At 42.5% G+C, this 18850-nt stretch overlaps 1 protein-coding gene across 2 annotated transcripts in view; it reads left to right on the top strand.

The window, feature by feature from the left end:
* Positions 1-3631: 3631 nt before the first annotated feature.
* LCP1 (lymphocyte cytosolic protein 1) overlaps positions 3632-18850 on the top strand; it is a 52434-nt gene continuing 37215 nt past the window's right edge. Inside the window, exon 1 of one of the 2 annotated variants that reach the window (XM_021697939.1) lies at positions 3632-3757. The gene's annotated coding sequence lies outside the window, so the exon portion shown is untranslated. The remainder of the gene's footprint in view (positions 3758-18850) is intronic. The other variant, XM_044913183.1, reaches the window with a different exon arrangement.

Genomic DNA, 18850 nt, shown 5'->3' with positions numbered 1-18850 from the left:
ATATATCATTTATTATGTGCCAGGCACTCTACTGTGTTCACTACATCTAACAATTTAATCTAACCCTCACAACAATTGTATAAAATAGATGTTGTTCTTATCCCCATTTTCTATATAAGGGAACTGAGGCCAGCGAAATGAAGTGATTGCCCAAGGTTACATGACAAGTACAGCTGTAGAGCTGGGGTTTGACGCCAGACAAGTAGCCCACCATCTTTCCTCTTAACCATGCCACTCTGCTCTCTGTGTGCCTCCCTGACCCCAAGTCTAGATTTAGTGCTATGTGTTCCCACAGGCACTTTGCTTTTCATCTCATGGTTCTGAGTACTTCTTGCTTTTTCACGTGTCTGTGTCCTTGACTACAGGGGACATTCTAGAAGGGCGGGGATTGTGCCCATCTTATTTACTTTCATTCTCTACCCATCAGAGATGTGGGGGAGGGAAGAGGTGACAACGGAGTGAAGCAGAGGTGTTCCTCCCTTTGTACCCATTCCCCAATGCATGAAGGGGAAGTGAAGGGAGTATAAGAGATTAAAGATGCCAGAAAAATATGCAGTCATTGACGGAGCAAGGTATTTAAGTAAGCAGAAGATACAAGATTAGGATTAAAATGAGGAACTATTGACTTTGAGAAGACACAAGAACACCTCTTCCTTTACAGATGGAAAGAGGAGGGAAAGATAGATCTTGTGAGAGCAGAGGAGGCTAGATGAGGACTCTCGGGCCAGATGACTTGGATCATCTCAGTAAATAAGGGGCGGGAAAGGATGCAGGAGGGTGGAGTGGGAGATTGAGGCAAGAGAGAGTTTGGAACAAATGTGTAACTTTTGGGGTCTGTGATCTCTTTAATATTACGATAAGTAATATGATGAACCCAGGAAGAAGAACATACACACAAAATTAGGCATATAACTTTAGAAGTCAAGAGACACCTGGTTGGTAATGCTTGCTCTCAGGAGCTAATGACATTGAATAAAAGTATTTCTGAGCAGTAATTTGAAGGCAAGCAGATTGAACTCTAAGTCTGTATTTCTGTGACTTGCTTCAGCAGCATCCAGTGCTGATGAGGAATTAGGTGTGGAATTAGGGACTGAGGCCATGGGCTTCTGAGCAGCCCAGAGGTGGGGGAGTAGGGGAGGGCAGCGGGGGTAGAGGGAAAGCAAAGGACAGGCCAGTGAAGAAATGGCAGAGGTGGCAGTAGAGGCTGATGGAGGGTGAGGGAGGTCCTCTTTGGGTGTCTGCCATCAAAGGTGCATGGTCTGTAGAGAACAGAAAAATAATAGTAAAACCAAAGTCAGTTTTCTGCTTATTATCATGATGTTCAAGCTGTTCTAAACACCGACAGTGATAAAATCTGGCCCTCTGAAAAAGCCTTGATCTGAGACCTAAATAATTGCCGGTATCTGGGTAGGCATATGCTGCTGGGAGGCAGATAAAGTGATTCAGATAGAGGGAGTAGTCCAGGATGTGGGTGAGGTGCTGGTGGGTGGCCGAGTGGAGCCGAAGCTGAGTTGGTGCTCGAGTAGAAGCCTCCTTCAAATGGGTGGTAAAGTGGCACAATTCAGTGGCTTTCATCTTCCAGAAACTAGATGTTGTCTGGAATCCTGAATCCTTCCTCTGATGGCTCGTCATCACCACACGTGTTTCACCTTCTTCCCGTGTCAGCTCTGCTCCCATCTGCACCTGCCACAGCATTCCGCGGCCCTTTGCACCCCTTTTCCTAACAGGTGGCATTCATTTACATACATGGTCTTCTTCTCTACTAGACTATGTGCTCCTTGAGAGCAGTGATTGTACCATATTCATCTCTGAAGCACCAGTGCCTACAAACAGGCACTTGAATGCTTGTTGAACCAATGCACAACTCTATTGTGCTCTTCTTCACAAATTCCTCAGTTCTCCAATGACCAGGCACCAGTAGAATCAGGATGCAGCTGCTCTCCTTCTCCCAGGTAAATGCAATGAGTCTCTGTTCCCCTTTATGATGTGTTACTCCTGGGTCTTCATTCCATTCATCATTCCAACCTGGGATGTAGAACCAGATTAGGGAGCTCCACGTTTCACATGTTTTCATCCTCAAACCATCAGGACATTATCTGGAGAGTCTCACTGCAGGGTCCAGAATGGTGATTGTTTCCACCAGAGTAGAAACCACTAGCATTTGGCTGCTTTGTAGTGGGACCAGTATGGTCACAATGATGCACGGGTGTTTCTTTGGTGTCCCGAAAGAATTTAGGTGCTTCTTGAGACCCCTCTGCATTCTATTAGTTGGGAGTAATTATGCAATGGAGAAAACAGGGTCTGATTCACCCTCTCAGTCTTCCTTGGGAGTCACAAGAGGGCTGATAGTTCTCTGGAGGTGAACCACTTTCAGATTGGACCGAATCTCCAACATCTCTTCCATTACTCTGTCTACCCTCTTCTTCAAGATGGCCTCTGTGTGGTTCTGACCAAGAAGTTGCCACATCAGGGGCTAATGAAGTAGATAAATCAGAAATATCTTGGCTTAACATTTGAGGTCAGAAGCAGGAACTTTCTAGAGAAGAAATCAAAGAAGCAAAAGAAGTATAAGGGCAGCTCCCCAACCAGAGTACCCGCTGGTTGCGTCCCAGGCCCCCAGCAACTACAGAAGCATATAGAATGATCAAGCACTGTCATCAGATTGAAGCGCAGCCATAATCCTCATTCCTCAACAGCTGACCGTTGGAACCGCACACAGTTTGGGGACAATCTGGAGATGATGCTTCATGTTTAGTTAACACGACCCCGGGCACTAACACGACCTTCACAGCCTCCATGAGGCCATGGATACTTGAGCACTTAACTTTTGAAAATGGGAATTTGCCCTCAAGACCCGCATCCAGGGTTTAGACATAGAATAGAGCTTTTTATTTTTTTTTTAATTCTCTTGCTCATTTTATAAAATGTGCGTTCGAAAAATAAATCTGGTCTGTAGGAAGGAATCTAGCTACCCATTGAACTCTAGCAGCTGCCTGTGTGATCCACCGGTGCTCTTTATAGGAAGCGTCTAAATAATTGAAATCTTTAATTGGGTTAAAGAGATCCCTAGCACATAGATGTTCTATAAATAAAGGAATGCGTAAATAATATAGCGGCCTGTCTTTTGTAGGTCCTTCCCCTTAAAGAGACCATTTTGTTTTGTTTGCTCGAATAAGATCATTGTTCAGGGACACTTAAGCAAGGTTAGGTTTTGGCTGGGGCGGGGCTTTCCCAAGGAAATCCTTTTTAGTTTGCTTCAGGTGTACCTGCCGCCTTCCCCCCCCTGGCTACTCCACTAATCGTTTGTCTTTGCTCTAAGTAGCCAGGCACCTGGGCTTTGCATTTGCAGCTGGGGGTCAGAGCAACTAGTAAAGGTAGCAGGCTGACCTTGCCTTGTTATCTGAAATCGGACAGGTTTAAGCAGCCCAGAGCCTAAGAGACAGCTAGAGAAGAAAGAAAGGGAAGGAGAGAGAGAAATACTTTATAAAGAGGAAGTGGTAAGAAACTTCTGAATTTCAGTGTGACCTGTTTGGTCAGGTGATTCCTGTGGGGGAGGAGACATGAAAGGAAAAAAAAAAGTTAGGTAAAATGTCCTTATAAAGACAAAATCTATTTCTTTCCTGGCTGATGATTTGTCATTCTAGTCACTTCCTGCCTTGTGACTGCACACCCGGGTTTGACAAAGTTGTTCTGCAGATCAGAAAGAAGGGAGTTTCTGGTCACACACCGGTACCACTAAGGACAGTTCTTCTACAAGGTAAACTTTCTTCATGTCTTTTTGTCGTTTCTAAGCGCTTACGATGTTTTGCTCGTTGGGCGGCTCTGTTTCTGTGGATTGTGGGTTCTGCCTTCAGGGGCCTGAGACCCTAGCACCTGTCACCCGAGCCCTGTGTGAGCCATGCCATGGGTTAACTGCCCCACCAAGCTGCAGCCACCTCGTGTGGCTGCCCAGAGTGGGACCCCTCAGTTCTCTGGGGGGGGGGGCTGCTTCTCTAGTTACCCACAGCTATCACCCCCCAAAACAATGATTCTTCTTTCCCCCCCCTTTCAAACCAAACCATGTTTTGATTTATTTCTCTTGCTCCATTTCAGGGAGGCTATTTACTGTGATTTTATCTACCTTAAAATGTTTTCAGGAAAGTGCATATTGATCACTTAGATTGTGCTGCTCGTTGGCCTAGTGGGAGTAGTTTAATTTTAGCTCCTGTGGTTCTGTTTTTCTAAAAGTTTCTTTACAGTACTTGAGTGGTTATATTAACATCTTGAGTCATACATTACTGAGTGTGTTACTCGGTATTTGTGTGATTTTGGCGCCAACGGTTTTTAATGGGTGTGTTTAATAACCACAAGGCATCCGAGGTGCCTCTTCTTTCTTTATTCTGTAGAAATAAAAGTAATTTGCCTTGCTTAACTGTACTGTTTTTGCAGAATTGTCTCAACTATTGGTTAGGCTTATGACCAAATGACTGTTAAGGTCTGGATGAAAGGCTTCTGTCTACAACAGAAATTCTGATAGAGTTGATATGGGCTATTTACTCCAGAAGCTCTGTTGAAACATAGACTTTGGATCTTGTAGCATCAACCTTCATTTAATTATCCTTATTCAACGGTATTAAGAACCATCAACAGATGATAAACAGAAAAAGCCATTTGGGGTGGAAATGGATTAATTTATCAGGATGCTTATCAAAACCCAATTTTTCTTATTCAATAGAGCAAATTATGTTCTAAAGTTATTTCCTCAGGACAACTTAAAAAAAAAACTCAGTTGACAAGGGTGGTTTATTCGCCATGTCTTAATTTTAAATTTACATAAATTGATCATAAACTGGTTTCTATTAAATAAAAATTTTCAAAGAACATCTGCACAGGCAAATTTGAATGGAATTAGTCGTTTGCCTATAAATGCGAATTTCTGAAAGTTGCAAAATGTGGCTGTCCATATTGTTTTACACATCTTTCCTGAATGGTTTCAAACTAGCAAGAATGTGGAATTGGGAGAGGAGGACCTGAATCCCAGAAGAGAACAAATTAAAAAAATGCTCTGTCTTATTTCCAGTAAAAATGTTAATGAGAACAAAATAAATTAAAATGTGAAGGTATGTCAGTATTTTCCTTACTTTGGGAGGAAATAAAATGGTATGTGAAAAAGTTAATTCAAAATAAGAAAAAAACTCTTGATTTAAATCAAGTTTAGACTGTTCAAGTGTTACAAAATATCCATTTCTCTTCATTCCAGCTCACCCCCAGTAACATCAGGGAAAAATCTTCTGGGTCTTGTCCTTTGAACAAGCACTGCTATGGTGGGACTTTTCATTAGCTATCTCAGGGATGCTTTTCTTTGTCACATTTTAAATTTTGTCTCCTTTAGTTTATAAAGGGGAGTATGCCTCGAAACAATCGGTAACTTAGCAAACAATTTCAGTATTTTAATCTCATTTATAATTCTTTTTCCAATCCCTTTGAAGAAGGGGAGGAGGTGGACAAGTCTCATTCAAATATTACCTACTTAAAGAAGACAAGTGATAATATTATTATAATATTTATATGTACTTAATATATGCAGCCAGTCTTTATGCATTATCTCATGTAATTCTCTTAACCGCCCTTAGACCTGAGGCGTGGACTCACCATGGAAGGAACTGGCCAAAGGTCACTGGGCATTTGGAGGGTCGAGGAATGGTAGATAGCCAGGATGTTCAGCTCCATATTGCTTCTCTATAAGCAGCTGTTTATTTTAGATCCCCTCTTCCACACCAGCATCTTTTTCCTAGACGTAGATCATTAGAGGCTTTTATTTCTGAAGCTGACTGAAGAGATCTTGGCGCTCATAATTTTAAGGGAGGGAGGGGGAGAAAGAAAGCGAGAGAGAGAGAGGGAAAGAAAGAAAAAAATTCACAGTAAACCCAGAAGCATTTTTATTTTTATAAGTAAGCTATATCATTGTGGGTTTCATATAATAATAAATATTCTCTTTTAATTAATGTATAATTTTACTAAAGAATTGTGTGCCTTCACCAGCTTGCCTCAACCACTTCCCCAACCTTATTTCTTGTCACTTCCTTCTTCTCTGGCTCTCCCCCATCCTCTCTTGGCCACATTCTGGGTGCACAAGACCACAAGCCACCAGAAAGTTCCATGCTCTTTCACTTCTTTTTGCTCCAACTGTTGCTCTGCTTTCTTTTATTTGTAAAACTTACGGTCAGTTTTCAAGGCTCACATCAAGAAACGTGTCCTTTTTGAGGTCTTCCTTACTGGACCCTTCCCCCATCTTCCTTGCCCCCACTAACGGTTTCTTCTGTGCGTGCCTGCTTAGTGCTTTGATCTTAGAGTAAGTATAGCAGTAATCATACTGTTTTAGCGCCAAGTCCTTTTTGCTGACAGCCTGAGCCCCTTCTCTAGCTCTCCTAGCACATGGGAGGCGCTAATGACATTGACTGAATTGAAAAGTTGTCACTAGTATTTTCTCTCAGCTCCTGAGATATGCACAGAAGTCTTTTCTTTGACTTCACTTATTAACTTAATATTTACTGAGTTCCCGCAGTGACTGCCATGAAAGAAGCTACAGTAATCATACAATATTTTGCATTCGACCATGCTTCCTCTTTGCCAAAACACTATTCTTCATTTTAGCCTCAAAGCACTAAATGGACCTTGAGTTCAAGGTATTTAAGAAATTGTCCAATGACTACAGCAAACAGACAAAATTATAATCTCATTATTTTAATCTAAAAACATTCTTTGAGCTAAAACTTAACTACCCTTACCGAAATTATTGCACCGATAATGGGCTTCTTTGATGACAGAAAACACGGGAACAGATATCATTAACTTTTGCTTAATTACTTTGGATTATTCTAGAAAGTTCTCAAGTCAACTTCTCCTTGTTACTTACAAAATAAAGGCCCTTAATGTATACAGGAGAAAGGGCAAACAAATTTTTATATCAGCTTAGATGAAATAAAATTAAGAAACTTGCTCATGAGATTATATTAATGAAGAGTCACAATTTAGAAAGTAAGATTGTGAAGGCTCTGGATTTTATGACTAATAGAAGATTTTATAGCAGAATGACATTATTTATATTAGTCTAATTGTCTCTTTAGGGTTTTTTGTCAGCTAGTTTCCCAACCCCCAGAAATCATCAACTGAAATAAGGCTATGCCATCTGCATATTGAACCCTGCGGGCATAAAAATTAGAATTAGAGCCCCATCAAAATATAGAACTAACCATTGTCAACAGATTCCAAGAGTTTCAAGTTTCCCTATTTTGCCAGATGGCAATGTGCTTAAATCAAAAGTGTTCTTGTTTTGGGCCACCTGGGTGGCTCAGTGGGTTAAGTGTCCAACTCTTGATTTCGGCTGAGGTTGTGATCTCCAGGTCGTGGGATCGAGCCCCACCGGGCTCCCCACTCAGTGGAAAGTCTGCTTGGGATTCTCTCTCTCCCTCTCCCCCTCCGCACTCACTCTTTCTCTAAAATAAACAACTAAATGTTAAAAAAAAAACAAAACAAAAACAAAACTTTGAAACTTTAAGTTTAAAAAAAAAGTATGTTTCACACTGTTTCCATTTTGAAGTTCTGAGGAGTTGCCACCAGATTAGATATCCACATTCTAGGGCGTCTCCCCCCCAGCTGCGGCAAACACGGGGCTACCCAGATGGCATCTCCTGTGGCTTTCCTCAGTTCCCTCCTCAATCAACTTCCTTAAACTGTCAGACTGTCCCCATTGTTTTGGTTTGCCAGTTTCAGTGATTACATCAGTCTTCCCCATAATTTCATCATCTCTCCATCTTATAAGACACGGCAAGCAGCAGAGGGGGGGAATGGAAGAATTTCAATTTCTCACCCTAATAATAATAGCTAACACTTAACGTACTACTCACTTTGGATTGAGTATTTTCCTAAGTGTTTTTAACCATATTGATGCATGTAGTCATCGCTACAATCCTGTGAAGCGGTTACGGGTGTTACCTTCATATTTGAAGACAAGTTAATGCATTCAAATATCTTATTACTTTAATTTTCCACAGCTGAATCAATTTTGTATAACTGCTGAATTCCAGGAGAAATAATATTCTCCCGGAATAAACAGGCAGCAGACCATGGTGCTTATTTGTACCTCAGCTCTTGAGTTGAGCTCAAATAATCATAATTTATCCCAAATAAGTGCATCTATATTTTAATTGCTTTTATCAAACAGACTACTACTTCGTCGATCATCCTCATCAGTATTTACCCAGCACCTCTATGCACTTGACTGAGTATTTAGTTTCTACCAAGTTATAGATCTCTGCATTGGTCACAAAACATGACTTCTATCCTCAAAAGCTTGGAAAAGTTCTCAGTCTTAGAAGGTTGGAATACTTTCAGTCAAGTGGTATTCACATTTTCTGATTTCTGTGACTGACTGACATAAATAAATAATTTAGTATTTACACCAAAGCACATAGACCCATAATTATACAGTAATGGCCAAATACAGGTGTCCTACAAACTGAAAGAATGAGAGTGTTTTAATTGTGAGTTGAAAAATAGAGGGAAAAAGTGACCCACTTTTAAAGTTAAAATAAGTTTTGGTCGACTTCAGAGCCACACATGTGTGTCAGCCCCATTTATAAGTTAAAAGGAGGCTTGTTTCTCAAATATGGTCATTAGTTTTTGTCTGGGGGCAAGACAAGCTAAAATGTTAAATTGAGCATCTAGTAAAGCCACGGTCCTGTGGTTGCAGCCTTGATTCTTGTTTCAGTCCAGCACCAGTTGTATGACGGATGGAGGTTCTCTGTCTCTGTCTCTCTGTCATATTCTCTCTCTCTCTCTCACACACACACACACACACACACACACACACACACTCTCTCTCTCTCTCTCTCTCTCTCTCTCTCTTCCTGAGTGGCTGAGCTAAAGTGGAGAAGAGATTATGTTCTCCACAGGCAGAAAAGCCAAGACACCAAATTCTGTAGGCCAATTAATTATGCATGTGAATTGCAATCTGAATAATTTGTTTTCCTTTCTTCTCTGGTTGTACTTCGAAGAGGGAAGTGAATTAATGGAATAATTACTTTGCATTTAAACAAGAGCCTGCATTTTGATCCCTCAGTTGGGCAGTCAGCACCCAGATTTATGCAAGCGTGTATCCGAATATACGAAGTTAAGAGGCACACAGATGTATTTGTATCAAATTTACATCTTCCTTTTGTCATTTTTCAGGTAAAATTTAGAATTCATATTGCATCTTTGTTAACCTCTGGTGTAACATTTTAGAACATGGGTCCTCTACACCTCCTTGACATCATCAGCTCAGGTTATTTTCACCAGGAGGGCCCCTAAGGAGAAATCTGGGTAATATGTGCAAAGTGAAAGTACGAACACAATGAGCGACATCTGTGCTGTTAGGCATTACTGAGCCCCCCTTCTTCATCTTAAAAATGTGAAACGAACTTTCCCTGGTGTTTCCAGTGCTTTATAAACATTAAAAAAATTCTCCCTTTGGAAAGATAGAACACGAGAGTCACCTTTGAGACATTTTTCAGATTTTTCCCTTCCCCGTTGTCTTTCAAATTAAGACTTTTTTCATCAAAATATCCTTGATTCTTTGTTTCTTTCCAATGACCGCAGAGAAAGGCAATTGCAATACTTCATCTGTCTGGTGATCATATAGAATGTATATAATATATACTGTATTTAACATTGTATATAATGTTAGTTTTTTAAACTTTGTGAGTCGGACTGTCCTTTCTGTGCGTGAAACATGGTATTGGTATACAGAGGGAGAGCAAATTTGGATGCATTTTCTAGCCTTGTACTAAGTGTGGAGCCTGAGCAAGTCTCAGTTTCTTCATCTGTAAAATGGGGGAAAGTACTATCTGTTTCCTCGGTCTGTTCGTGGGCTCATTTTCCTCTTCCACTTCTCCTTGCCATCAGCCATTGCGCACACTTCACTCTACTACACGCATCACTGTGGACTGACGGGCCCTTGCTATTTACTATTTAGTAGGTGTCGTGCTAAACCCTTGACATATATTTATTCTTAACATTTTCACACAAAAGCTGGATAAGGTTGATGTGGTCCTATTCTTAGATGACCAAACTGAGGTTTGGGGAAGGTGACACCCAAGGTCCCAGAGCCAGGAAATGCCAGAACCAAGATTTACACCCTGCCTCTTTCCCATTTTATAGTCACAGGTTCTTAAAGGTGTTTTAAAATTTTGACAAAAGAAATGTTATCACAAATCCTGTTGTCAACTGGTATTGGTAAATATTTGCCAACCAAACCGTGGCTTCCAACAGAGCAAAGATAAGTATAGCCCATCAAATTAATACAAATTTCCTGCCCCCATGTATCTGTTAGTCCTCATTTTGTTTTTTGTGAGAATGAGCTTGTCGTTAGAGATTCTAGAACAACTACCCCAAGGAGCCTATAGGAAAGGAGGTAGGTTCTATTATTAAGAATAAATAGAAGGCTCTGTTGTCATTGCTAATATACAAATGCGGGCTGCACATTGTCTCGGTATTTTTCCAGCTCCAGCGGTAATAGAGAAAATGCCTGGAGAATGAGGGAGCGGATAGAAGTAGAGCTGGGGCTGACAGAATCAGTCCCCAGGTACTGGTGCACCCCTAAGACTGAGGAGGCATTGGCCTATGGTCCATCTCACACATACCCATAGGTCTCATTGCTTTTTGTGACTCATGGTGGGTGTGGTCAGCCTTTTAAGATTGCTGTGCATTTTCCTCCTCTGTCCACACTTCCTCAACTGTTAGTAGGTACTTTCCACCGTCAGTATTTTAGGCGAGGCTAAGCCCAGAGCCCCTTGACCACTGACATCAGCCAGTACCAATGCCGTCCGCTTCTCGTCTGTGGCATCCATCACTTCTGTAATACCTTTTGAAACTGCCTTCACGGACTCTGGATGAGAAATGTGGTAAAAGCCCAAACAAGCCAAGCTCAGGACATTTGAAGATAGAACATAGACGTGAAATCTAGATTTATACACACACACACACACACACAACATACATACAGTTGAGTGTGGATTTTAGGTGGTGACTCTACATAATATTTGATACAATTTATAGTGGAAATTGAGTTTTTTCCCCAGAAAATTTTTTTAAAATTTTTTTTTTTTTTTTTTTTTAATTTTCCCCTTCATTTCTTAACTCCTTCCATCCTTCCTTCCTTCACCAAACACTGTTATATACAGTTTAAACCCTTTGTCTCATTGAATTCTAACCCAACCCTATGGAGTGAGCACTGTAAATTGCATTGCTAATATCCTTTTTTTTAATATATGAGCATATGAAGAAACTGAGGCTCAGAAAACTTAAGGAATGTAGAAATACATAGCAAGAAGCAGTTGCGTAGAAACAACATTTTTTCACCATACCATGTTGCTTTTTAGTTTACTGTAGGTATACAATTATACATATAATTTCCCAAAGGAAGATAAGATCATTAGCATTTGGATGAGGTTTGTGGGATGCCTGACATGCCTTTTTGCTGGCTTGGACTGGGAAAAAGGCAGCTCCTGTGGGAGCAAATAGGAGAAGTTGTAGATTATGGAGCCTAGGCCATCTTGAAAGGTGTGGGAGAAGAACCCCCTCCCATGTTTTCCTCTCCATCTACATACCTAAGACATAAAGCACATTTCATGGCCTTTGCAGCTCACGGGTTTGTTTGTTTGTTTGTTTTTAATCTGTTAGTTAGTTTAAATGTTAATGGACTTCTGTTTTTCCCATATCTTGACTTGACCAAACTAGCATTCTCCAGGCTCTACTTCTCTTTTCTTTTTTTTTTTTTTTTTAAAGATTTTATTTATTTATTTGAGAGAGAGAGAGACACAGCGAGAGAGGGAACACAAGCAGGGGGAGAGGGAGAGGGAGAAGCAGGCTTCCCGCGGAGCAGGGAGCCCGATGCGGGGCTCGGTCCCAGGACCCTGGGATCATGACCTGAGCCGAAGGCAGATGCTTAACGACTGAGCCACCCAGGTGCCCCTCTACTTCTCTTTTCAGACCAATCACTGACTCACTGTGAGACTTTGGGGAGCAACTTCACTTTTCCGGGTCCCCATTTCCCAGTTTGTAACATATCCAGTTCCCTCCTCACTCTGCATGGCTGTATTTTCTAGATGGGAGATGGTGATATGAGGAGGAAGCTATGTCCATACAAACAAACCAAAATGACTTCTAGGTGTTTTTGTTGCTTGAGGAGGTTGGAGAGTGTATTACCTAGAGGGGATGCCATAAGCATTGTGACTGAAGATAGCAAGGAGAGCCTAGACCACCAAGGATTTTCTTCTGGAAACAAGAGCTAGTGAGGAAGGCAACTATGCTGGCTCTTCGCCCAAATTCTTCTAGGAGCTGTCTCCTGGGCCAGTCATGCCAAACCCACAACAGCTTCCTTGGTGATCTTCTCCTGCTTGTCTCCTCACTTTGCAGGGCTCTTTTCTCTCATACAGTAGCCCCCCTTATCCGTGGTTCACGTTCCACAGTTTCAGTTACAGTCAACTGCGGTCCTGAAAGCAGAATATCCTCCTCCTGACATTTTCAGAAGGTCAATGGTCAACAGTAGCCTACGGCTGCCTTACATCATTCCTCTCACTTCATCTGAACATCACGTAGGCGTTTTATCATCACCCATCTTCACAAGAAGAGTGAGTACAGTACAATAGGGTATTTTGAGAGAGAGACCACATTCACATAAATTTTATTGCAGAATTGTTCTAATAGTTACTATTGCTAGTCTCTTACTGTGCCTAATTTATAAATTAAACTTTATCATAGTTGTGTATATATAAAGGAAAACATAGTATTTATAGGGTTTGGTACTATCTGTGGTCTCAGGCATCCACTGGGGGTCTTGGAACGTATACCCCATGGATAAGGGAGGCACCAATGTGGGGAGAAATGGAGGGCCCTTTTCCATTTTTTTCTTTTTGGAAAACTCCAGCTGGTTCTTTAAGATGTAGCTCAATGAAGGTTAGCATCACCTTCTTTGGGTAGCTTTCCCTTCCTTCTGGGGCAGAGTTAAGTGCTTTCCTGTCTGTGCTCCCACAGCACCATGATAATAACCCCTTTCGAGTGTGAAGGTCAGGGTGGCCTCTGAGTTGCATAGGCATATTCCTTCACGGGACTGGGTGTCCTATAAGAGCAAGGATTCATCTATTCATCTTTGCATCTCCAGCACCTAGAAGAAGGCCAGTGCTTTATGAAATGTGATTGGATGACAGGTGTGGAGTTCCTAGCGAAGAGGATCCCTTGTGCGCCAAAGGCAGGAGGCATGGGCAGGAACGGGCAAGACCCCCTGGTGGTGTTCTCGCTCTTAACTCTTCGCTCAAGATGGTGAGGAATTGAAGAGAAGAAACATTTAGAACTTCTCAAAAGAGCCCAGGAAGAGCCCTAGTCATAGGTAAAATCTTGCAAAGGGTGTGTGTCCCTCGTTAACACGAGGTCAGAGCTGAGTAACCCCAAAGGAGAGCAGAGAACTTTAAGATACAGAAACCCAGTGGTCAAAGGCACAAGGAAAGGTTGCCTCCAGTAAGACCTACATTGTGTTGGCCTACAGCATGGGGGTAGTGTAGGGTGCTCTCCCCTACCCCCAGGCTCTGGTGTAAGCATAAGGCTTCCCTAGTTCATAGCAAGGTAACCCTGGACCTGTTACTAAAATCTCAGTTCCCTCATCTATAAAGAGGAAATCATAATAATGCTCCATAGGATTGTGGCTAAAGTTAAATGTGATAATGCATATAAAACACTTAGCATTGAATAACCATTCAGTAAACATTAGCTGGCCTTCCCATTTGTCCTCTGGCTATTGTTTTCTCTGACTCCAACATAGATGGAGAGAACATTCTATGGAGAGAATAAGGATTAATCATCCTGCATGAATAAGAAAAAAGACTGATCTTTAAGCAGCTCCTCATCTGTGGCAATCCAGGTCAAATGTCACTTCTTGTGGGGGCCATGCTTGGCTCTCCAGGGGAGAGCTCTTTTCCCCCTTCCTGTGATCTAAATTTCCCTCTGTATTCTAGTGACTAGAATCCACTCTCCCCTGTACTAAACAGACCGGGGCCACATCTAATCTTTGTGTTGCCAGCATCTAACCCAGGACCTGCACAGAGTAGGTATTTGGCAGATAATTATTGAAAGAAGAAATGTACAGATACATGCATTTGTTTCGTAGCAGATGTTTAGAATTACCAGAGGATGAATTTCATAGTCCAGATAGTGCTATGCAAGTTATGTCCAGGGGAACTCTAGCACCCATTCCTCACTACTTCCTAGGTGCTCCTGGTTCTGGGAGCATCCCGGCTGGTTTCACTCTCCTTTTGGTCACTGATGTGTCTCCACAGTTCCTTTCCTCTCACCTCAGCAGGACTCTGCTCAAAGTCAGACACTGTACTTAGAGACCCACTGCCAAGCATCACAGGCAGCCAGCAGGGTTTATAGAAACAGCTTGAAGAGGCCTAGTGGCAGGCTCTGCTGCCGCAGGCAGAAACCCACGGCTGGCGGCTGGCGGAGCGGGACCAGGGAGCATTCCATGGCCAGGTCGAAGACTGCCTAGGGACATTAGCCTCTCTTCAGGCCCCAGATCAACTCCGCAAAGTCATTCTTCCAGCAAAATGGCTTCACGAAATTCAAAGCACTCGCTTGCTTGCTGTAGGCATTTGTCCCTTTCCACCGGACGATATTTTTAGCATGTGCACAAGAATATTATCGGTAAACTCCTCAAAGGAGGTGAGAGTAGACTTCTCAAGGCCCTGTATGCCATCAGTTAGTGGGTTTGTTCATTCACCTGATTACCTGCCATGTGGCAGCTCCATGAGATGACTTCTGGTCCAGACTTCCAGCTTGTGATCTCATAATCTGCTGGAAGAGATCGGTGTGGACGCAGAAGCCACGCGCCCAGGTCAGGACCAGAGCTCAGAGGTGGAAGAGCTCACTGATCCCCACCCAACAGCCAGAACAGAATGTCTGAAGCCATGCAGATTGTTTTTAGAAGCCTGAAGGTGTCATTTTAGTATTTGTGATTCGGGCATTTTATCTTTTGAACATTGTGCCTCGGGGTGAGTTGTTTTAATGTGGTTTGCTATTTTGGTTGCGAGGGAAAATCAGAGGGCCTCAATGCAAAGTCAAGAAAAAACACCCGGAAGAATTTGTTTGCCTAGCCTTGGTCATTATAACCTAGAAGGTGCCAATAGTACCTGTATATAGGATTCGGCACCTGTTGTTTGTAGCCGAGGACCTAGGACCTTTGTAGCCTGGCAATGCCTTCTCAATACCTAGACTAAGTTCTTCTTCATGTACAGGAACCACAGGAAATTATATTTATTAAATATTTGAAATCATGGGAGGAATTACTCTTACTGTATATTGAGCAGGTCTTCCTTAAAGGACAGCATTACCTCTTAAGTTTGAAAACTTACAAGGAGGAAAAATAAGGAGGCCTGGACTCCAGTCCCAGTGAGCCTGGTGACAGCATCCTTTAACTGGGGTGTCATTTCACTCCTCTGTGGCCGGAAGAGAGTGGCCAGATAATCTCTATGGTCCCTTCACCTCTATATTCTATGACTCTGTTCTTCTTATGTCATCATTTAAGGAAGTTGGCAGAATATAGCAAAGAAAACTGTTAAAGGTTTGAAGATAAGCCCCCCAAAAACAGGTTAAAAGAATTTTTTTTAAAAGGCTTGGTGGTGAGCACTAAGGCATGTGACAGAATTTTTATGAATTGAGCAGCTTCTATAATTCCCTCTGAGAATAGCCCCAGAGAGAGAAAGCTTTAATCGTATCAGAAAAGATTTAGGTTACAGGTAGGGATATGAGACAACAGAGAGGTTATAGGGTTTCCTTATTTGGATATTTTTAAGAAAATAGTAGATGGCTCTCTTTCTGGGACAGTTAGCATACAGTTTTGCCTAGAAACTGGGAGTGAACTGGATCAGCAGGTCTTAAGCTGTTCACAGTGACATCTCAGAAAGCAGGTCCCCACGTGCTGCTTTGGTAACTTCCCTGCTCTGTGCTGAGCAGCCAAGTAGTGGGCATCCACCTTGGTCAGTGAGCAGAATGCACGAGGACAGAGATTTACCTGCTGCTGAGGTAAGAGCAGGAGCCAGGAGGGGCTGGGAGATGCTGGGTCCTTTTCAGAGGCGGCGCCTCCAGAGAAGGCCCATCAGGGTGTCTGCCACAGCTCCTGGTGACCTCTCCCCCTATTTCTGGGCCCATTTGAAATACACCTTCTCTGGGCTCTAACTTGTGCACTTACCAGCTAGTGAATAGATTTTTTGAACTTTTTATTTTTATTTTTTTAAAAAGATTTTATTTATTTATTTGACAGAGAGAGAACACAAACAGGGGGAGCAGCAGAGAGAGAGGGAGAAGCAGGCTCCCACTGAGCAGGGACCCTGATGTGGGGCTCGATCCCAGCACCCCGGGACCATGACCCCAGCGTAAGGCAGCTGCTTAACCGACTGAGCCACCCAGGCGCCCCAGACTTTGGGAACTTTTAACATGGAAGGAATTTCATCTCACAATTTATAGATGAAACAAAAGGCCCAAGGAGGCAAATCGGAGCCCGATATTCCACAGACAGGTAGTACCCTAGGTCTCCCAGGCCCCCATACTGGGCACTTTGTCCCACTCCCTGCTGGTTATTTTGGTTATGGTTTCCTTGGAGGTGTACAAGAGTATAAATTATCTGGATACCTTTTTGCATGGCTGATTCAGATGTTTGCTCTTTTTATTTTTTGGTAAGTTTCTATGTAAATTTCTTACTCTTAGCTAGTCTTTTTTTTTTTTCCCCCCTCACAGCCCTGTTTCACTTATTCATTTTCCATCTTCAAAACTTTTTGTGTTTATTAACCATCTTGCAATAAGTGAGCTATAATTTCTGCATCACATTTGAAACCTGACATTTAACTGTGGGCTTCCTGAAGCCCGAGGCTTTGTGACCCCCATGCTCATAGTCCAGCTACCAGAGCAGTGCTTTGCACATATACTCATAGAGGATGAGAAAGAATGAATGATTAAACAGTGAATGAACGGATGGTGTCTGATATTGAGATAATTGAATAGTAGATAATCTGCTAGTCCGTAATAATATTCAGCTTTTTGAAACGATCCAAGGATACCCTGAAGTTTCAGTAGGGAAGCGTCTGGATCTTAAAGTCCTTGTGGTAGAATGTAGAATGAAGGGTAGCTGCAGATTTTCAAGATGTTAACACCAGGAGCATCATTGTCTATACCCTAGGAAAGGAGAGAGATGACAAGGCATCGAGGGCCTCCACAGCCCCAAGCCTGGAGTATCCCCTCGGCTTGCAAGAGGTTTGCTCTGTGTCACATCCGTAATGGCTCTGAGCAACTCGGTAGAAAACAGGTGGCATCGGGGTGTGCTGGGGGAGGGGAGGCGGGGAGATGGGCAGTCCGTGGTTGGTGACTGAACCGAGCTCTATGTGCTATGCTTTATACAGCTTCCAAAGCCCCTCAACCGTGATCAGGCCACAGAGGCTCCCAGAACAACATGTTCACTAGGTTTAGAGTAATCTCACCTGCTGGCTTCCCGTGAGGGTTTACAGGGCCTGAGATAGCTAGAGAAGAGAGCCACTGAGTCCGTGCCCCCACCTCACTCCTTCTGTACCTTTATCCCCAAGGCCACAGAGATACGAGTTCTGTGCTCTGGAGCAGCCCTTGGGCAAATCAGTGTATCTGCAGGGAGAAAAAAGACGATCCAAAGGAGATTTTGACTTGACAAAAGAACTCGTAAGAGCTCCTTTAAATGGGCATCTGTATTTGAGGCTATTTATCATTATTTGGCTTCTTAAAAACAAAGTCATTTTTAGAAAACATTTTCAGAATCATCCTTTATGTAAAACTTTGGAATATCTCTTCCACAGAGGAATGGTATCCCAAGAAGATACAGTAAATTACTGGTGGTGGTTAGATCCCCTGCAGTGGGCTACTTTGTAACATGAAGGGGACTGAATTACCTGAAGCAAAGCTTCTTTCTTGTCTCATAGAAGTTTATCATGATGGCTTCTTAAAAACCTAGGGGTATTTTGCTTCGGACTCCTATGTATTTTATGTTCCTCTACTTCAGGCAGCATAGTCTAGCACTAAAGATTGCAGTATTAATGATGTTCTCGATTACATGTTGTTTTGGATTATTAACTGAATGTTTGGAAGTTGTATAGTTTTCTCCTGCCTACGTATTGAAATTATTGAGGTAGAGCTAGGAATCTGGGTCCTGAGTTTCCAGTTTTACTTTACCCAGTGTGTCAAGTTGCAGGAAAAGTAGGACACATTCAAAAGAGTCCCTAGGCAATGTGATGCCAGGTTACAGATGCCTCCCTGATCCTGGCAGTTATATAACTGGGCATCAATATAGCAAACCAAAATACTGACCAGCCCACCGCTACCCCCTCTCAGAAAGGAATCTAGCCCGTGAGCATCTCACTCTGGGCCGGTCACCTTTTCCCATCCTTTTCTGCAGCCTTTCATTATAAGTCGGGAAACTCCTCAGAGAAAATTCAGCTTACATTTTTGCATTTATTTTTAGAGAATGTATTTCCTTCTGTAAATTCCACAGCACTGTTCTATAGTAACCTCCTACCTATACCCTTGCTTCTGTATTCCAGCTTTAGGGAAGTTGAGTCAGGTTCCTTTAATCTAAATAGTCATTATCAGAAATTCTCTTTCACTACTGATCTGGAAAATACCAGCCTCCTCTAAGCTGATACTCAAAACTCACTGACCTAAAGAAATGAGCAGGTTTCTGGAGGGGAAGACGAACCATGAGAGACTATGGACTCTGAGAAGCAAACTGAGGGTTTCAGGGGGGTGGGGGGGATGGGTTAGCCCT

This window comes from Neomonachus schauinslandi, chromosome 3 (assembly GCF_002201575.2).
Source record: "Neomonachus schauinslandi chromosome 3, ASM220157v2, whole genome shotgun sequence".
NCBI classification, from domain to species: Eukaryota; Metazoa; Chordata; class Mammalia; order Carnivora; family Phocidae; genus Neomonachus; species Neomonachus schauinslandi.
The sequence above is the reverse complement of the archived record's forward strand: the minus strand, read 5'-3'. Positions and strand labels throughout refer to the sequence as shown.